At 41.5% G+C, this 16,365-nt stretch overlaps 1 protein-coding gene across 4 annotated transcripts in view; it reads right to left on the minus strand.

Annotated features, from left to right (window-relative positions):
* The window catches only part of IL13RA2 (interleukin 13 receptor subunit alpha 2), a 638,692-nt gene that overhangs the window by 454,570 nt on the left and 167,757 nt on the right, over positions 1-16,365 (minus strand). The gene's annotated exons all lie outside the window — the stretch shown is intronic.

Raw genomic sequence — 16,365 nt, forward strand, 5'->3', positions numbered from 1 at the left:
CAGAAAGCAAATGGCATGGCATTCTCAGTCACTGGAAAGTAATTTCTAGAAGATAATTGAAGCCAGACTGTTAATGTACCACGGGCAATGTTTAAAGAAAACAATTTTATTTATAGAGGGTGTTCTTGTAACATCAAAGTGACGTGCCAGGATTGCATTAAACAAGCGCAAGCAAAGCCAGTCGTCTAACTTTAATGTGCCAACAAGTGCGAAAACAACATGGATATGGTGTGTGTTAGTAGTTATTTACTGGGGTTGTATGTGAACGTCCAGTCTGCCTCCATGCCTGGTTTATGATGTCAGCATAGAACCTTCAGGGGGAAGATTCCTAATCTTGGCAGTTGGAAAGAGGCTTTGGCATGGTGAGGGGCAGGGAGGGTTACCTGTGCATTTGTGCCAGTTCGTACCAATAAAGCTCTTACTTATCTACAGTGTGGACTCAGACGTGCTGCCAGGATTCTACATTAAACAAACACAGCCAGTAGACTAACTTTATTGTGCAAACAGAACACATGCTGCTTGTCTGCATTAGCACATTAAAATAATACTAATGGTTTTGCCAAAGCTTGCTGTACAAAACATATGATATGAGATTCAGTTATTCAAGTTCAATGTGTCTTCTCTCTCTATGTTCACAGAAGTGCCTTTCTTCAGCAGCAGTCAGGTAGCAGTCCCCTATATGCCAAAAGTGAATTGGGAATGGATTTCAGAGACTAGAGCGCCCATCGCAGGACATCTGCAGGGTGAATATTAAGAGAAGTTAGTGCCACCTTTATTTGTTTACTTCTCTTCCAGTTCAAAACACTGCTGTTGGGCTGTGGCTGATAGAGGTAAGTTTGTGAGTGTCTGTAACTTATTTGCCACACTATATCTAAGAGCCTGCAGCCTGGTGGAGCAATGAAGACTAATTCTAGGACATGATTTTGTCATGCTGTCAGAGGGCTACATGAGCCTGATGTTGCATTGGGGATGAGGCATGGGCTGCCGGGCAATGTTGCACTGAGAGTCAGATATGGCTACTTGGATAGGTCTGCCTATACACAAAGCACCTGTAAACAATGCTATTTATTCTCAAATTTGGGACAAATCAATCAATCCACAGTCACAGGCGGGTGTGGCAGGGAGACTGTATAAACACTGAGAGCTACAAGAAGGGAGGTAGAGATAACCCCAAGATCTATCACCTTCTTTCCGTGCTTGATCCTGGTGCAAAGTTGTTTTCAATGTATCATGGTATACATGCCCTCCAAGTTCTAGAGGCACTGGTGTCGGTACCCTTTTTTCTGGGGTATAGCCAGACAGGTAACACTCAGTATCAAAACTCTTTATTCGATCAAAATTTAAAATGATCATAAATGAATAAATACATACACATCCCAAATTCATAAAATGGCATCATTAAAAACCAATCATGTTACAACAAATCATAAAAAGGCTCAATTACTGTTCTAGGTACCTCTCACAGATCTCGTAACCAACCCCTTTCTCTTCTTCAAACAAGCCCATAAAAAAGAGGCCATTGAGAAACAGACAAACGGGTCAGGTAATGATTTTAAAAAGTATAAGGCCACCCGACATTGTGTAAATCTCATCTTATTTAAAATCAGCATCAGGTAGGCTTTTCTTTCCTTTTTATATAAAGTACAGAAAAGGACTAAATGTATCTCCGATTGAGTCGATGCATTGTCACACGGACATACATTTAAATCATTGAAATGTGGACAGAAAGACAGTACGGCTGACCAATGTTGAGCACATCAATTTCAAAGTCAATGTTCACATTTTTGATAGGTGCAAAAACACGTCCAGAGCAGGCCGTACTTGTGCTCTACTGGAAACCAGATATACAAACTTTTTTGCAAAAGGACGGTGCACCAAGAAAAAGTATTTTCAAGTAATCCAATTTTTGTTCTTTTATTCTTTGTCAACTTTTTAGAGATTTCAGACTCAGCCAACGCGTTTCGTTCTTTACGAACTTCGTCAGGGCTGAAAATGAGTATAAATACAGACATATATATAAAACATTATATGTACAACATAAAACACAACATACCACAATACTCATAATACATAGAAAATATTATGATACTATACATTAATATACAAATGAGAAGAAAAACATATAACACAAACTATACGTATAAATACACCACAAACAATATTCAGTGTTTTAAGATATTAGCCGGTTAAGTATAAGAAACAAGAGTTAAACAATTAGAACCACTACTTGTATGTCTGACCTAAGTATGTATACGGCTTGACACATTAGGTAGAACATTCAATTTGGGGGTAATATGACCGGAATCCCTACATAAGCAAAATAAATTCAAGACTTTAGAGATTTTAAATTAATGGCCCCATATATAAAGGGACCTAAAGGATTATAGAGGTGGGTGAAGTATCTATCATAAGTGCTTCGAAGATAGTATTAGAAATTAATGTGAATACTGCCCACATTCAAAAAGTTTGTATGCCAATTCTTACCATAGATAATTGTTTAGAAGCAACCTCCAGAACTTTCAATGGGTAGTCAACTTCCAATTGGCGTGATTTGTAATTGTTCAAAAAATTGTGTAGCCTAATAAAAATGGATTACAGAAATATTTTTACCAATTATGGACCCGATGGGTTAAGGTAGAAGAAAACACGAAGAACAAGAAATTCCGAGAGGAAAGCAAGAATAATCTTACCTCTTAAATAGTCAAGTAGTGCATATACAGTTAAATCCTATGTATATCACCAATTAAGTCGATTATAAACAGGACTCCCAGTTAATCCATAGAAAACGGTATCAATAAGGAGTCAACATTGTAGTTGCATATTTAGTACCAATGTGTGGGCTCCATTTTCTAAAGGAAGAAATGGAGAATGCCATGAGCACCTACTCCTAATCTCACACCACAACATCATTCTCCAACCCATTACCGCAGAATTAACCACGCATCCACAGTCCATTGCTACACATTCGTAAGGGTCATGGGGGCTGCTATCTATGACGTTGAAAGTCAACTGCTATGAGTTTATCCGCAGTACACAATATACTTGATAAAAAGGGGCATCCCTTCGGAATGATACTGTTACAGAAATCCATCTATTGTGCCATTTTCCCGACTTTTGAGGATTTAAGTGGGGATCTATTGAAGGAATGGGAAGATAATCTGGAGGGTGCATCTACAGTGATGATGAAGATATTGGTGAGACATGCTGCGGAAAAAGGGGAGAAGTTACAGGCAGAGATTGAGATTTTGGAAAAGGAGATTAATAGTATGCCTGAGAAAGACCTGATTGAGAAAAATTATTTGATTTTGAAACAAGTGATGGATGATCACCAATTGTACTTAAAAAATAAAAAATTAAGTAAAATCAGAAGGGATGATAAGGATTATCAAAATGGCAGGATATACACATTTGCTAAGAAATTTGATGGGTTACAGGGAACTGAGGAGGTAACAAAGAAGAGAACAAGGGAAAACAGAGATGAAAGTGAGGAAACAGGTTCCAACAGCAATCTGTCTCTGTCTTCACTTGGTAGCTCTATATCAAGTCATGTACTACCAGATGTCCCTTTAGAAGAGGGGGCTTCATCCTTTCTTCCTTTAGAAAATGGAGCCCACACATTGGTACTAAATATGCAGCTACAATGTTGACTCATTATTGATACCGTTTTCTATGGATTAACTGGGAGTCCTGTTTATAATCGACTTAATTGGTGATATACATAGGATTTAACTGTATATGCACCACTTGACTATTTAAGAGGTAAGATTATTCTTGCTTTCCTCTCGGAATTTCTTGTTCTTCGTGTTTTCTTCTACCTTAACCCATCGGGTCCATAATTGGTCAAAATATTTCTGTAATCCATTTTTATTAGGCTACACAATTTTTTGAACAATTACAAATCACGCCAATTGGAAGTTGACTACCCATTGAAAGTTCTGGAGGTTGCTTCTAAACAATTATCTATGGTAAGAATTGGCATACAAACTTTTTGAATGTGGGCGGTATTAACATTAATTTCTAATACTATCTTCGAAGCACTTATGATAGATACTTCACCCACCTCTATAATCCTTTAGGTCCCTTTATATATGGGGCCATTAATTTAAAATCTCTAAAGTCTTGAATTTATTTTGCTTAGGTAGGGATTACGGTCATATTACCCCCAAATTGAATGTTCTACCTAATGTGTCAGGCTGTATACATACTTAGGTCAGACATACAAGTAGTGGTTCTAATTGTTTAACTCTTGTTTCTTATACTTAACCGGCTAATATCTTAAAACACTGAATATTGTTTGTGGTGTATTTATACGTATAGTTTGTGTTATATGTTTTTCTTCTCATTTGTATATTAATGTATAGTATCATATTATTTTTTATGTATTATGAGTATTGTGGTATGTTGTGTTTTATGTTGTACATATAATGTTTTATATATATGTCTGTATTTATACTCATTTTCAGCCCTGACGAAGTTCGTAAAGAACGAAACGCGTTGGCTGAGTCTGAAATCTCTAAAAAGTTGACAAAGAATAAAAGAACAAAAATTGGATTACTTGAAAAGATTTTTTCTTCATTCATTTAAATCATTAATGCTATACGAGTTTTCAGGATAACCTAGCATACACACTATCAGGTTAGTTTTAAACCTTAACAAAATGTATCTATGCTGTGGGATATTTACTATTGCTAGGTATGAGAACCCTCCCTCTATCACAGGTGTGCTTCCATGGTATAACCGGAGAGCATGTTTCCCCACATCAATTTTCAAACTCTTATATTCCGCCATTCGAGAAAACCCATCGATAACCTTTTGTTTGGATATCCCTTTACATACAAACCGATCGTTAAAAAATTCCGGAAGCCCTATTTCTTTAAAAGTGTGCTCCACATAACTCAGCCACCCGGATCTCTTCCAGTGATCCATGTCTAGGCAGCTCTTAATAATTAGCTACGTAAGCGGAACTGAATCGCTCCTCCAGATTGAGTACCACAAGAGTAATGGGGACACTTTAATTTGATCAGCAATATATGGAATATCTAACTCCATATGTAGTATATGATTTACGAAGGATGGAGGGAGACCTACTACAGATTTAAAATATTTATTCTCAACTATCTGCAGTGCAGTAGAGTTGGCCACCCCCCACACTCCTGCACCATAAGATACAGATGCTTTTACCCGGGCCTGCTAAATATTCTTAATGGTAGGGAGGGGTTGGGCCCCCAGTTTTTTAGCAAAAGATTTCAGTGCGGTTATACCCCTCTCCATGACCCTCTTTCTGCCTTCCACTAGTTTTTTCCAAGAGAGATCTTTATCGAAGAGGATACCCAAGTATGGGAAAGAATCTACCACTTCGATTTTGTTCTCTTCCACATAAAAACTTGGGATTTTATCTCTTTTTCCTGCCCCTGCTACGATTACAAACGACTTTGTATGGTTAACTCTCATCCGGAGGGCACCCATAAAAGAGACATATTCCGTAATCAATCTCTGTAACCCCAGCCCCGTCCTTGCTATTAAAACAGCGTCATCTGCGTACGCCAGTATGGGAATTCTGTGAGTTCCAAAACTAGGGACATCCTCGGTTGCCATTAAAAGTGCTTGCTCTACTCCATTGGTGTACAGAGAGAAGAGGTAAGGAGCCAGCACGCATCCCTGCTGCACCCCCCTACCAATTTTAAATAGGCGCGCGCAGTCTCAATTTTTCGTGTAACGGACTGAAGCAGTTGAATTGGCGTATAACTGCCTTATGAAATTCAATATAGCCAGGTCGACCCCCATCGACTGCATTATACTCCACAGCTTATCATGGACCATGCAGTCAAAGGCTGCGCTCAGGTCCATGAACGCCATATATACTTTTCCTTCCTTTATGCTAGTGTACTTGTCTATCGTCAAGGCTAAGTTTAGGGCTTGATCTATTGTGCCTCTCCCCTGCTGGAATCCGTATTGGGCTTGGATAAGGATGTTATTTTCCCTTCCCCATTTCTCTAACCTTGACAATAAGAGTTGGCCCATTAACTTTGAAGTTGTGTCCAACAGGGAGATGGGTCTATAATTATTCGGATTAGACCTAGCTCCCTTTTTGTAAATCGGGACAATCACTCCGGAGGACCATGATGGAAGGGGACCAACCCGGGTGATGCTGTTCATAACATTTGTCAGTAACAGCGTCCATAGATCTACATTTTCACAGAAACTATCTATTGGAACGCCGTTGGGCCCGGGAGCTTTCCCCAAGCTACAGGCCTCCAGCCCATTCTTGACCTCATTGCAAGTAGACATTAGAGTTTGACTTTGAAACTCCGTTTCTGGCCTTTTAAGGCCCAGTTGGTTATATGTACCACAAAAGATTTGTTCAAAGTGACAGACCCAAGCTTCCTCTCCCACATTTATGTCTAGGGACGGGTCAATTTCGGTTTTAAAATACGGGGCATTTATCAGTCTCCAAAACTCAGAGCTATTTCCGAGTTGGGCAGCTCTATCTAGGTCTGCCCATAGTTCTGCCCTAATCTCCCGCTCTCTGGTTTTCCTAGCTGCTTTATACAAGGCTCAGAGACTATTTATATGGGCCGGGTTTCTAGGTTTAGTCTTAAGCTCTCTATACAGGGTAGCCCTTGCCTTTATACAAGCAGCATCAAACCAGCCTTTCTTTATGTCTATGGCACTTTCTTTTGGTCTTACGAATAGCGCTCCTTTGATATTTCTCAAGATTCCACCAAAAGCCTGTACTACATCCGAAAGGATCGCTTCCGAGTTCAGGCACATCTTAATTTCTTCCTGTGAGTTAGAGACTACCTCCTGGGTAACCTTGATATTGCCTATCTTTCCCCATTTTAGCTGGACCCCGTTTCTTCTTCCTACTACGGGGTTACCAACATTTCTAATAAACTGTCTCACTTGGTGGGCAGACTTCAGCTCATATGAGAATATGGCGTGATCGCTATAGATGCTAAAGAGATGGATAACCTTACATACCCTGTGACTTAGTGGAGAGGTTAGCAGAATACAATCAAGCGTTGTCTCCACTCTGTTCCTCCTAAATGATTTCACGGTGCTTCCAGTCCCTGGGGTATCTTGGCATACCATGTCCATATTTAACTCTATAACCGCCTGTTTTAATCTGTCCCCATACTCATCGTGTGCAAAATTCTGGGTTGGATCGCCCCTTGTATCTACCACGCCACGTATAGAGAGTACTTTATATTTACAGGGGTGTATGTGTCGGTACCCTTTTTTTTCTGGGGTATAGCCAGACAGGTAACACTCCATCTTTTGCACTTGCCGTTTGGCATTCTATTTGTTTTGCCTCCTGCAGGGATCAGAACGCCAGGGCTCATCTTTCTTTATAGGTGTCAATGAGGGATGGGGTGAAGTGTTAGGATGGTGCTACCGATTCTTGCTGTACAAGGACGTGCCTGCGACTTAGCGTCTCATTATTCAAATGTATAGCCCCAGCTTCAGTGGCGGTGCATCCATTGGGGGCGTTGGGGCGTTGCCCCACTAAGCTGGACGACTGTCACAACATCATGATCAATCACGCTAACATTCAATTTTAAATAAAATTCAATTATACATTTCCAGCCAAATTTTATATTTGCCAGCGGCAGCGCACTGACTAGGTGAGCGCGCACTCAGTTGCAGTCTGTTCAAGTACTCTCTAGCTCTGGATTGGTGAGGGTGTGTGGGGGCGGGGCTGCGGCAGTTAGTGAGCGATGACGTGGAAATAGCGCAGCAGTGCGCATGTCAAGTTTTGGGCTAGTCATTTTGATGACTGGCCCGAACATGCGCACACGTGTGTAGTACTACGACTCAGACGGTGGCGACTGGGACCCGAGGGTGCTTCTTCATAACGCAGCCCCTGGGTCTCATTATGGGCAGGGAGTAACCCTGCTCTTAAGCCAATCCTGGCGCTGCTAATGCAGCGCCGGGATTGGCTGAGAGTCTAACACCGTGCAGCGCCGCAGCCTGCAGTAGTATGGTGCCATGCGTGGGTGGTGGCATGCCCAGTGCTGCACTTGTATGGCCAATCACACTGCGGCTATGTGAAGCCATGCAGTAGTGATTGGCCATTTCCTCTACTCTCTACGCTGTCGGCGCACGTCACCGCGCCAGTGCCACACGACACGAGTCAGAGTCACGAGTCGGAATCGTCGACGGTAGAGACCTCGTGCCGCCGGTGTGTGTCTAGTCTACACAGTCAGTCAGTCGAGTGAGTCAGCTACTACACTACTCAGTCAGTCAGTCTTCGTTCCCAACTTCCCATAATGTAAGTTTTGAATTACAGTGAATGTATTATTATCTAGTCTGGCTTGCAATGTGAGAGTGTCAGGGCCCAGGGCGCAAGCAAGGAAAATTGTCCGCGTTACCGCGTATAAGCCTCCTCCGACCGTTTGACCATTTGGATATTATTAATTAAATTGCATTTGCAATCTACATATGTGCATGTCTGTGGTGTGTGGTCTCTAACCTCAGGCCAGAGTGGCAAGGGGATTATAGAATCTAAGGGCTCGGGGGAGGTGGACATGACTCAGATTAGCTGGTGAAGTGGCAAGCAATAAGGAAGTGCTTTTACACCGACGTGTTGACCCGTTACATTTCTGCTGAGAATCATCGGTAACCACTGGCTGGTTTGATATGGTGTAACTTTCATAAACCTTCATGGCACTGCTTCAATTATCCTGGAGGGCAGAGTTGCCAGTAGCAAACAGAATGCAAGCATTTGCAAGTGCAACTTAAATGTAAAATTTTAAATGGACATTAGCCGGGTTCGTAAAGAGTGTTTCATGCTTTGCAAAACTACTCTGCTAAAATGAAAAGTTGGCTCCTTCGCAGTATGCGCCGCGGCCTCAGTCTGACACTCACGCGATCCCTGGTGGTACTTGCTCACCCCAGCACAATACCACACGGTCCGGAATTTACCCAGTGGGCACTTAAAACATAATTTCGAGTTGTAGGCCTCAGGATGGGAGTTAACTCTGCAATATTGCGAGTTTTCCCATATTATGAGATGCCAAAATGTGTAACTTACTCAGTTTTCTTTCCAGATTTATTCGACATTTTTCTTGACAGGATTTTGTGCCCGAATTGTGATTAGCACGTCACGTGGTGAGAATGATGCTGGTTTTACAAACCAAAGATGCTCAAAGCTGCCTGCAGCTCCAGAGTTGCCGTAAAGAAATTCAGGCATATATATGAATGTAATTTTAATTTGAAGCACTACCAACAAGTAAACAATGGAATTCTTACAATGTAAAATCGAACAGTTTGTCCCTGATTAGCGCCAAGTGGAGCAGAATTAATTACCATATAGAATTTTACCCCACCAGATTCTGAGTTGGCCACTGTTCATGCACCCTGTTGTTAGGGGTATTGGAGCACTGCATCTGGTAATTCTGCCAGGAAAGATCACACGAAGATTTGGCTGCAGTAGCAGCAAAGCCTTTTTCCTGTTTTTTTTTCTCCAGGAGGAAGCATACAATGCTCCCCTCACCAGAACGTAATTTTCCCTTTGCTTCTCATGTTCCCCCGCACCACACTCCATCCACCCCACCCCAGACAGAGAGAGGCCGCCGCCGTAGCATTAATTTGCCACCTCCTTAGAGCAGGAAGTAGCCGCATTCATTAAAGCCCAAGGGCATTAGTAATTACATGTGGTTTTTGTTCAGCCAGAATATCCAATCCCATTCTTCATTTTATGTATTTTCCGCCTTAAAGAGGATTAAGACATTCCTAAGGAACACCATGCTTGAGGAAAGACTAAATGCTTTGGCAATACTCTCTATAGAGAGCAAGTTAGTTCAAAATATCTCAGACTTTAACGTTCAAGTTATTGAAAAGTTTGCTGCTCTTAAAGACAGACGTGCTGATTTTAGATACAAAAAGTAAACATATGTTGAATGCTGCTAGTTTGCGACCTGTTTAGTTGTTTGTTAAATAAAAAAAAACCTGTGAGGTACTCAGAAATGCATTATTTCTCAAAGTCTGTTATGAAGCTTTGTGGTTATACTGAATAAGCAGCTACCTATGTTATATGACATCTCTTTATTAATGTAATAACTGCACTTTCACAATTGCTTTATTAACCTTCCTGCTTTCTCCAATTTGCTTGAAAATGCACCATTTTTCCACTCTTTTTTAACATTTTCTTACGGGGAAAACCCCCCCGAACCTCCCTTTAGGTTGTTCGGGCTCGCTCGCTACGTTCGCTCGCTACTGTGTGAAGTATGAAAATCATTTTACGCCTCACCACTTTCAAATATCACCGTCCGCCACTGCCCAGCTTGAATTGGGAAAGTAGTACCCAGCATCTTGTGTGGGGGCTAAATTAAAGAGAATGAATGACAGAACATAGTTCTTTAAAACTCTTTATACTTTGAGTTGCTTGTATCTCTTTCCTGGCTATTCTTTCCGATCTACCTTTCCTTTTTGTGCCGTGCTTCTCTGTTTTTTTGTCTTGCTTGGCAGTTTCTGAACTATTTGAACTTCATAAACCCATTGGCACTTTCGTTCTGGCATTTCCTGAATTTCTTTCTCCTTTATAGATGCTCTCCATTCACCCTGTCTTAATTACCCCTGGAGACCCATGACATCACCTTTTTGGCTTCTTTAAAAAAATCTCTATTTCTATTTGAATCTGCATCCTACTTCCTTAGAAAGCCATCGGCTGTCCATTATTTCCGCCTTAAACGGGTATTTCCCATCCTATCCTTGTGTGAGTCTCTCGCCCGCTCATTCAATCCTTGCGCAATGCTCTCTGGTGTGTATCCCATTTCTGTGAAAGACTGTTTGCCATTCACCCAGTGCCGATGGAAGATTGCCTGCCTTTCACCCTTTAAAACTACAGGCCTTAGTATATTAAGGTCTGTATTCTTCCATCTCCTTTCACATCTTAGGACACACTATGTTAGGGGTATTGACGTAATCTTCGTGGTTTTCTGCTTATGTACCCCCCATTGTATTTCATATATCCATAGATTCTATTATGTGAGAGCACATATTTTCATTTACATGTGTTTTGCATTTAGTATCTGTTTGCACATGTATAACATATAATATCGCCTTTATCATAATTTGATAGTGCATTGCTTATTCTCATATATGACTTCAAGTGATTTATAATACGTGATAGAATTCAGTACAGGTGCAACCAGATTAAAATGTTAATTATTTGCATTTTACACCATTCTGAAAGAGGCCTGTCCTTTTCATAGTAGCCAGAAAAGTGAATTTAATTTCGGTACAAACATGTATTAGGGAGCATATAATCTTCGACTTCCTGTGAGACTTGAGTCATGCAAGTTATATAGCATCTTCAGCGAAGGGCATAGGCTTCTCAGAGCCAGCCTGGTTTTATTGTCTTTTCTAGGAACGCTACAGCTAAAAACACAAAAATAGAGAGCAACATTCTCAAAGTACATTACAACAGTCTGTTGTTCAGCTATGGTATGTGGCTGAAGTCCACCTTAATAAACTCAAAAAAGGCACTTTCTGAGCTAAAACAGCTTAGACAGGGGCTAGAAGGGAGGGACTGGGAAAACCGAGACCTATTCCCATTTAATTCAATGAACCTATGAAATACCATCACAATCTTCTACTTCTTTTTAATATTTTGTGTATTAATTGGATTTATTGACACTATTTTATTTATTTTCAGCAAGTTATATAGCATCTTCAGCGAAGGGCATAGGCTTCTCAGAGCCAGCCTGGTTTTATTGTCTTTTCTAGGAACGCTACAGCTAAAAACACAAAAATAGAGAGCAACATTCTCAAAGTACATTACAACAGTCTGTTGTTCAGCTATGGTATGTGGCTGAAGTCCACCTTAATAAACTCAAAAAAGGCACTTTCTGAGCTAAAACAGCTTAGACAGGGGCTAGAAGGGAGGGACTGGGAAAACCGAGACCTATTCCCATTTAATTCAATGAACCTATGAAATACCATCACAATCTTCTACTTCTTTTTAATATTTTGTGTATTTATTGGATTTATTGACACTATTTTATTTATTTTCAGATTTTCACACATTACCTGCACTAGATTAGGATGTTGATTTTAATAACGTTTTAAAACACATTCCTCATATACTACACAGGTGGTTGTGGGTTACAACATACTAGGCTTCCTGTCTATAGTTGGTAAAGTGGCCCATGTAATCTAATCCCATGGTGACTTTCAGTGTAACATGTGGCTAAAAACAAAAATTTCTATATCTTGCACTAGAAATGTAATTAATGTCATACTTTACTAATCAACAAAAAATGTAATTCAATGTAGTGGTAAAAATATAATTTTAGTACAAATGTCACAAAAATATTTTCTAGAAGTGATGTTAATTTCAAATTTTTCCGGAATGTAGAAACCTCCTTGTAAGACTTGACATCCTTGGCATCCTTTCCTGCCCATTAGCCTGGACGAGACCCATAAGGCTATCATAGCGGCCAAGTCAGGTTCCCCGTTTGACCCATGTCCTCCCGCACTGCTACATATGATGGTGGAGGTAGCTAACCCTGTGATTAACAGCATTGTGAACTCCTCTTTGACCACAGCAACAGTCCCAGCTGAATGGAAGCTAGCGGCAGTCAAACCATTGCAAAAAAAGCCACTCCCTGATCCTACCACCTTATCCAACTTAAGACCAATTTCCCTTCTCCCTATACTGTGTAAAATCACTGAAGCCTGTGTAAATAAACAGATTACCAAATTCCTGGAAGGAAATGAAGCCTGGCATCCCAATCAATCGGGTTTCAGGGCTCAACACTCCACGGAAACTGCCCTCCTGCTCACCTCAGATACCATCCGCATGGCCCTGGACGAGGGTAAGAAGGCTGTCCTGATTTTATTGGACCTGTCGGCGGCCTTCGACACTGTGTCACACGCCATTCTGATTAACAGACTTGAAACCTCTGGCATTTCCGGCACAGTGTTGGAATGGATCAAAAACTTCCTGAGTGACAGGAGACAAGTAGTTACTCTCGGAGAATTTCGCTCCAAGGAAAAACTGATAAAGATGGGCGTTCCACAGGGCTCAAGCCTCAGCCCAACGCTGTTTAATGTCTACACCGCCCCTTTAATTAAACTAATATCGTCATTTGGAATTGATGTAGTCGCCTATGCTGACGATACTCAATTGATATTGGTTCTGGACAAAGATACACAGGAATGGGAAGAAAAACTTAAAAACTGCCTTACGGCAACTTTTGATTGGATGAAAGTCAATCATCTAAAATGCAATACAGGCAAGACAGAAATCGTGCCAATGGGCCCAAATAACAACTTCACGCCCAAAACCTGGTGGCCAGAAAAGGCAGAAATCCCACCGAACACAACCCAATCGGCACGAAACCTAGGGATTACATTTGACAGCAATCTCTCGTTCAAGCAGCAAGCCTTGAAAGTGGCAGGTAACTGCTTTGCCATTATTAAAGGACTCAGGAAGTTTTTCGACCTCCTTCCTCTTGAGGCTAGGAAGACGGTAACAGTTGCTTTGGTGACGTCGCGGATAGACTATTGTAATAGCCTATATGCAGGTACTACAAAAACCACCACACATAAACTTCAAATGGTGCAGAATGCCGCAGCTAGGTTAGTCCTTAAGTGGCCGAAGAAATCTTCTGCATCATCTGCACTAAATACTTTACATTGGCTCCCAATTAACAAGAGAGTCCTCTTCAAAATACTGATTATCACCTTTAGAGCCACCCATGCTCTGGGACCAAAATACCTACAGCAGAGATTCGCCAGATACCATCCCTCTCGCAATCTCCGTTCATCTAGCTCTAATCTCCTGTCAGTACCTAGGTTCAAGCTCAGCACAAGAGGTGGCAAATCCCTTCCAGTACTTGGGGCAAAAGCATGGAACACTCTTCCCCCCGACCTTCGTGCCCTAGACAAGGAAAAAGATTTCAGAAAGGGACTGAAAACCTGGATTTTCAAGCTACAGGACTCCCGCGTTAGAGCACTAGTGTAACAGTTGGGTGAGTTCCATCCACTCCCTACCTGTTTCCTTCATCACTAAATCAGTATCTGGCGCCTTGATGCTCCCTGGAGTGACTGCAGCGCGGTACAAATGCTATTTTACATTACATTACATTACATGGGATTCCCTAAACCTTTTAGCTTCTCTCCTCCTGTTGTGCTGAATTTGCTATTGTTGGCTATAGGACTCTGCACACTTTACCACTGCAAACCAGCGCTCACTCCTGTAAACATGGTAAAATTGTATTACACCCAATTGGCATATTTTTTTTACTTTGAAGTTCATAGTAAAGTGGTATTTAGCGCCTTGAGACCCTCACGGGTTAGTAACGTGCTTTCTAAACCCCCTGATTGATTGATTGATTGTATTTCATATACCCATCGCTCGTAAATTAAATGCTACTAGTGACCTGTAGAATTTATTGTGCCACCTACTTAAGTAGCCATTTAGAAACATGTCTTAGGCCTGCCATTGCAACCTGTTCGCACAGTTTTAAACTGTCATTTTGACCTGGCAAAATAAATCTTTTGCCAAGCATAAGCCTTCCTTTTTAATACATATAAGTCACTCTTAGGGTAGGCCCTAAACAGCCCACAAGGCAGGGTGTGTTGTATTTAAATAGCCGAACACTTATTTATAAGATTGTCATGAGGAACTTCGATTTCTGATCGCGATCGAATCGACCCGCCATTTTGTGCTCCGCCACCATTTTATGTTGCCCTCACTCAGGCAGCACGGCGAACAAAGTCTATTCTGCTTTTTCTGCTCTTCGTGTCAAAAATTGTCGTTTTGCCTCTATTTGCGAAGCTGTGTTAGGTCTGGCCGAGTACATTAATCCCTGTCTGGTTTTCCTAATCCCCGTCTCAACTATCTGTTGGTTCACACTATTCTTTTCCGACTTTATCTTATCGTCTGGCCTTCACTGTCCTCTGCTAGCATTCTCTCGTTTCACAACTGTCCTCCAACACACACATACGTATCTCGCCACTTGCAAGTTAGTTACAAATCCGTTAATGAATTAGTTTGAGGGAGGGGTGACAAACACAGTTGGAGGAGAGGTTTCTTCGAGTCATCTGACACTTTTGTTTTCAAACCTTTCCTATTGGTTCTGTCCTGTTTTCGAACTTTTCTTACTGGCTCTTTCTGCCGCCCTGCCTTGGCCATTTCTTTGATGATGTATGGTAAGGCGAGACGATAGACGGGCCTCTGCTGGTGTAAGAAGACGTCCTTAGTTAAGTATCTTCGTGGGTCGCGCCCACAATTTTTTGTCCTTTGTTTCCTTAGTATTTGTAGTTCTTAGTCTTCGAATATTGCAATAATCGAAACGGAGGGTAAGTGCATTTGTGCTGCGTAAACTGAGTTTTACTCCCTTGAAGTATGTGAACAGACAGGAAAAATCACGAGATGCCTGGTCTGACTAAGTTTGGAAAATTTGGTTGCTTTGGTTGTAATAGGGATTCCAGACTTGAGGACTCTTGTCCGATTCCTTCGGTTGGAACTCCCACATATGAGCTCTATTCGAAACATGGTATTGGCCCCATTTCCTTTAACGAGGCATGGACCCGATACACGAAGAAAGATGGTGTTCTAAAATGGCCAGAAAATGGTAGCTTTGATTCTGATGTGCTAGATAATTTGGAAGCAGCCCTATTCAAAAGAAAGGTCCCGCCGGCAATGTTTGACTATCTTCGCCTTTGGCGTAAGGAAGCCAAACAGAAAGAAATTAAGCAAGCAAAACGAGATAGAAAAGCACAAGGTATGACGATTATACAAGCTGCTCAACAGTTCAAAGATGATGAAATTGATAAAGTAACTGAAATCTCAGAGAGACAGCATCGCATGGCGATAGATAAATGCTATCCGGTGTTGCCTGTTTCCCCCTCTGAAAATAAGAAAGTTATAGAAGAAGATCCCCTAATGTCCCATTTATTGAGGTTGCCTCCGCCCTATATACAAAGTGCTAATGCACCCCAATTATTACGGCCTGTCCAGCCGCCAGGGGTACCTCCGCCTGTTCCGGCTCTTCCGCATTTACCTCCTCCAGTATTACCGCCCCTGCCGGTTTTACCGTTAGCCTCAACTTCTTTGCCCTCATCTCCTGATCTTAGATCTCCTTTGCCTTCTGCTCCTCCTGTAATTATCGATTCTTCTCCTGTCAGTTCTCCTAATACTCTGTCTCCAATTCTTATGTCTAATTCTCCGTCTGTGCGTAAGCGTCTCACAGACACTGTCACTGGTATTCTATCTCCTTTCTTTGGAGCTTTAAGTGTGTCTCCGGCTTTTGTTCGAAGACAGTCTCGAAGTCAATTCCCTGATTTTGACGAACGAGAAAGGTTAGACTCTCTCGCACGTAAATGGATCAAGAAGGGTCCTCAATATAGTGT

Source organism: Triturus cristatus, chromosome 5_2, assembly GCF_964204655.1.
Source record: "Triturus cristatus chromosome 5_2, aTriCri1.1, whole genome shotgun sequence".
NCBI classification, from domain to species: domain Eukaryota; kingdom Metazoa; phylum Chordata; class Amphibia; order Caudata; family Salamandridae; genus Triturus; species Triturus cristatus.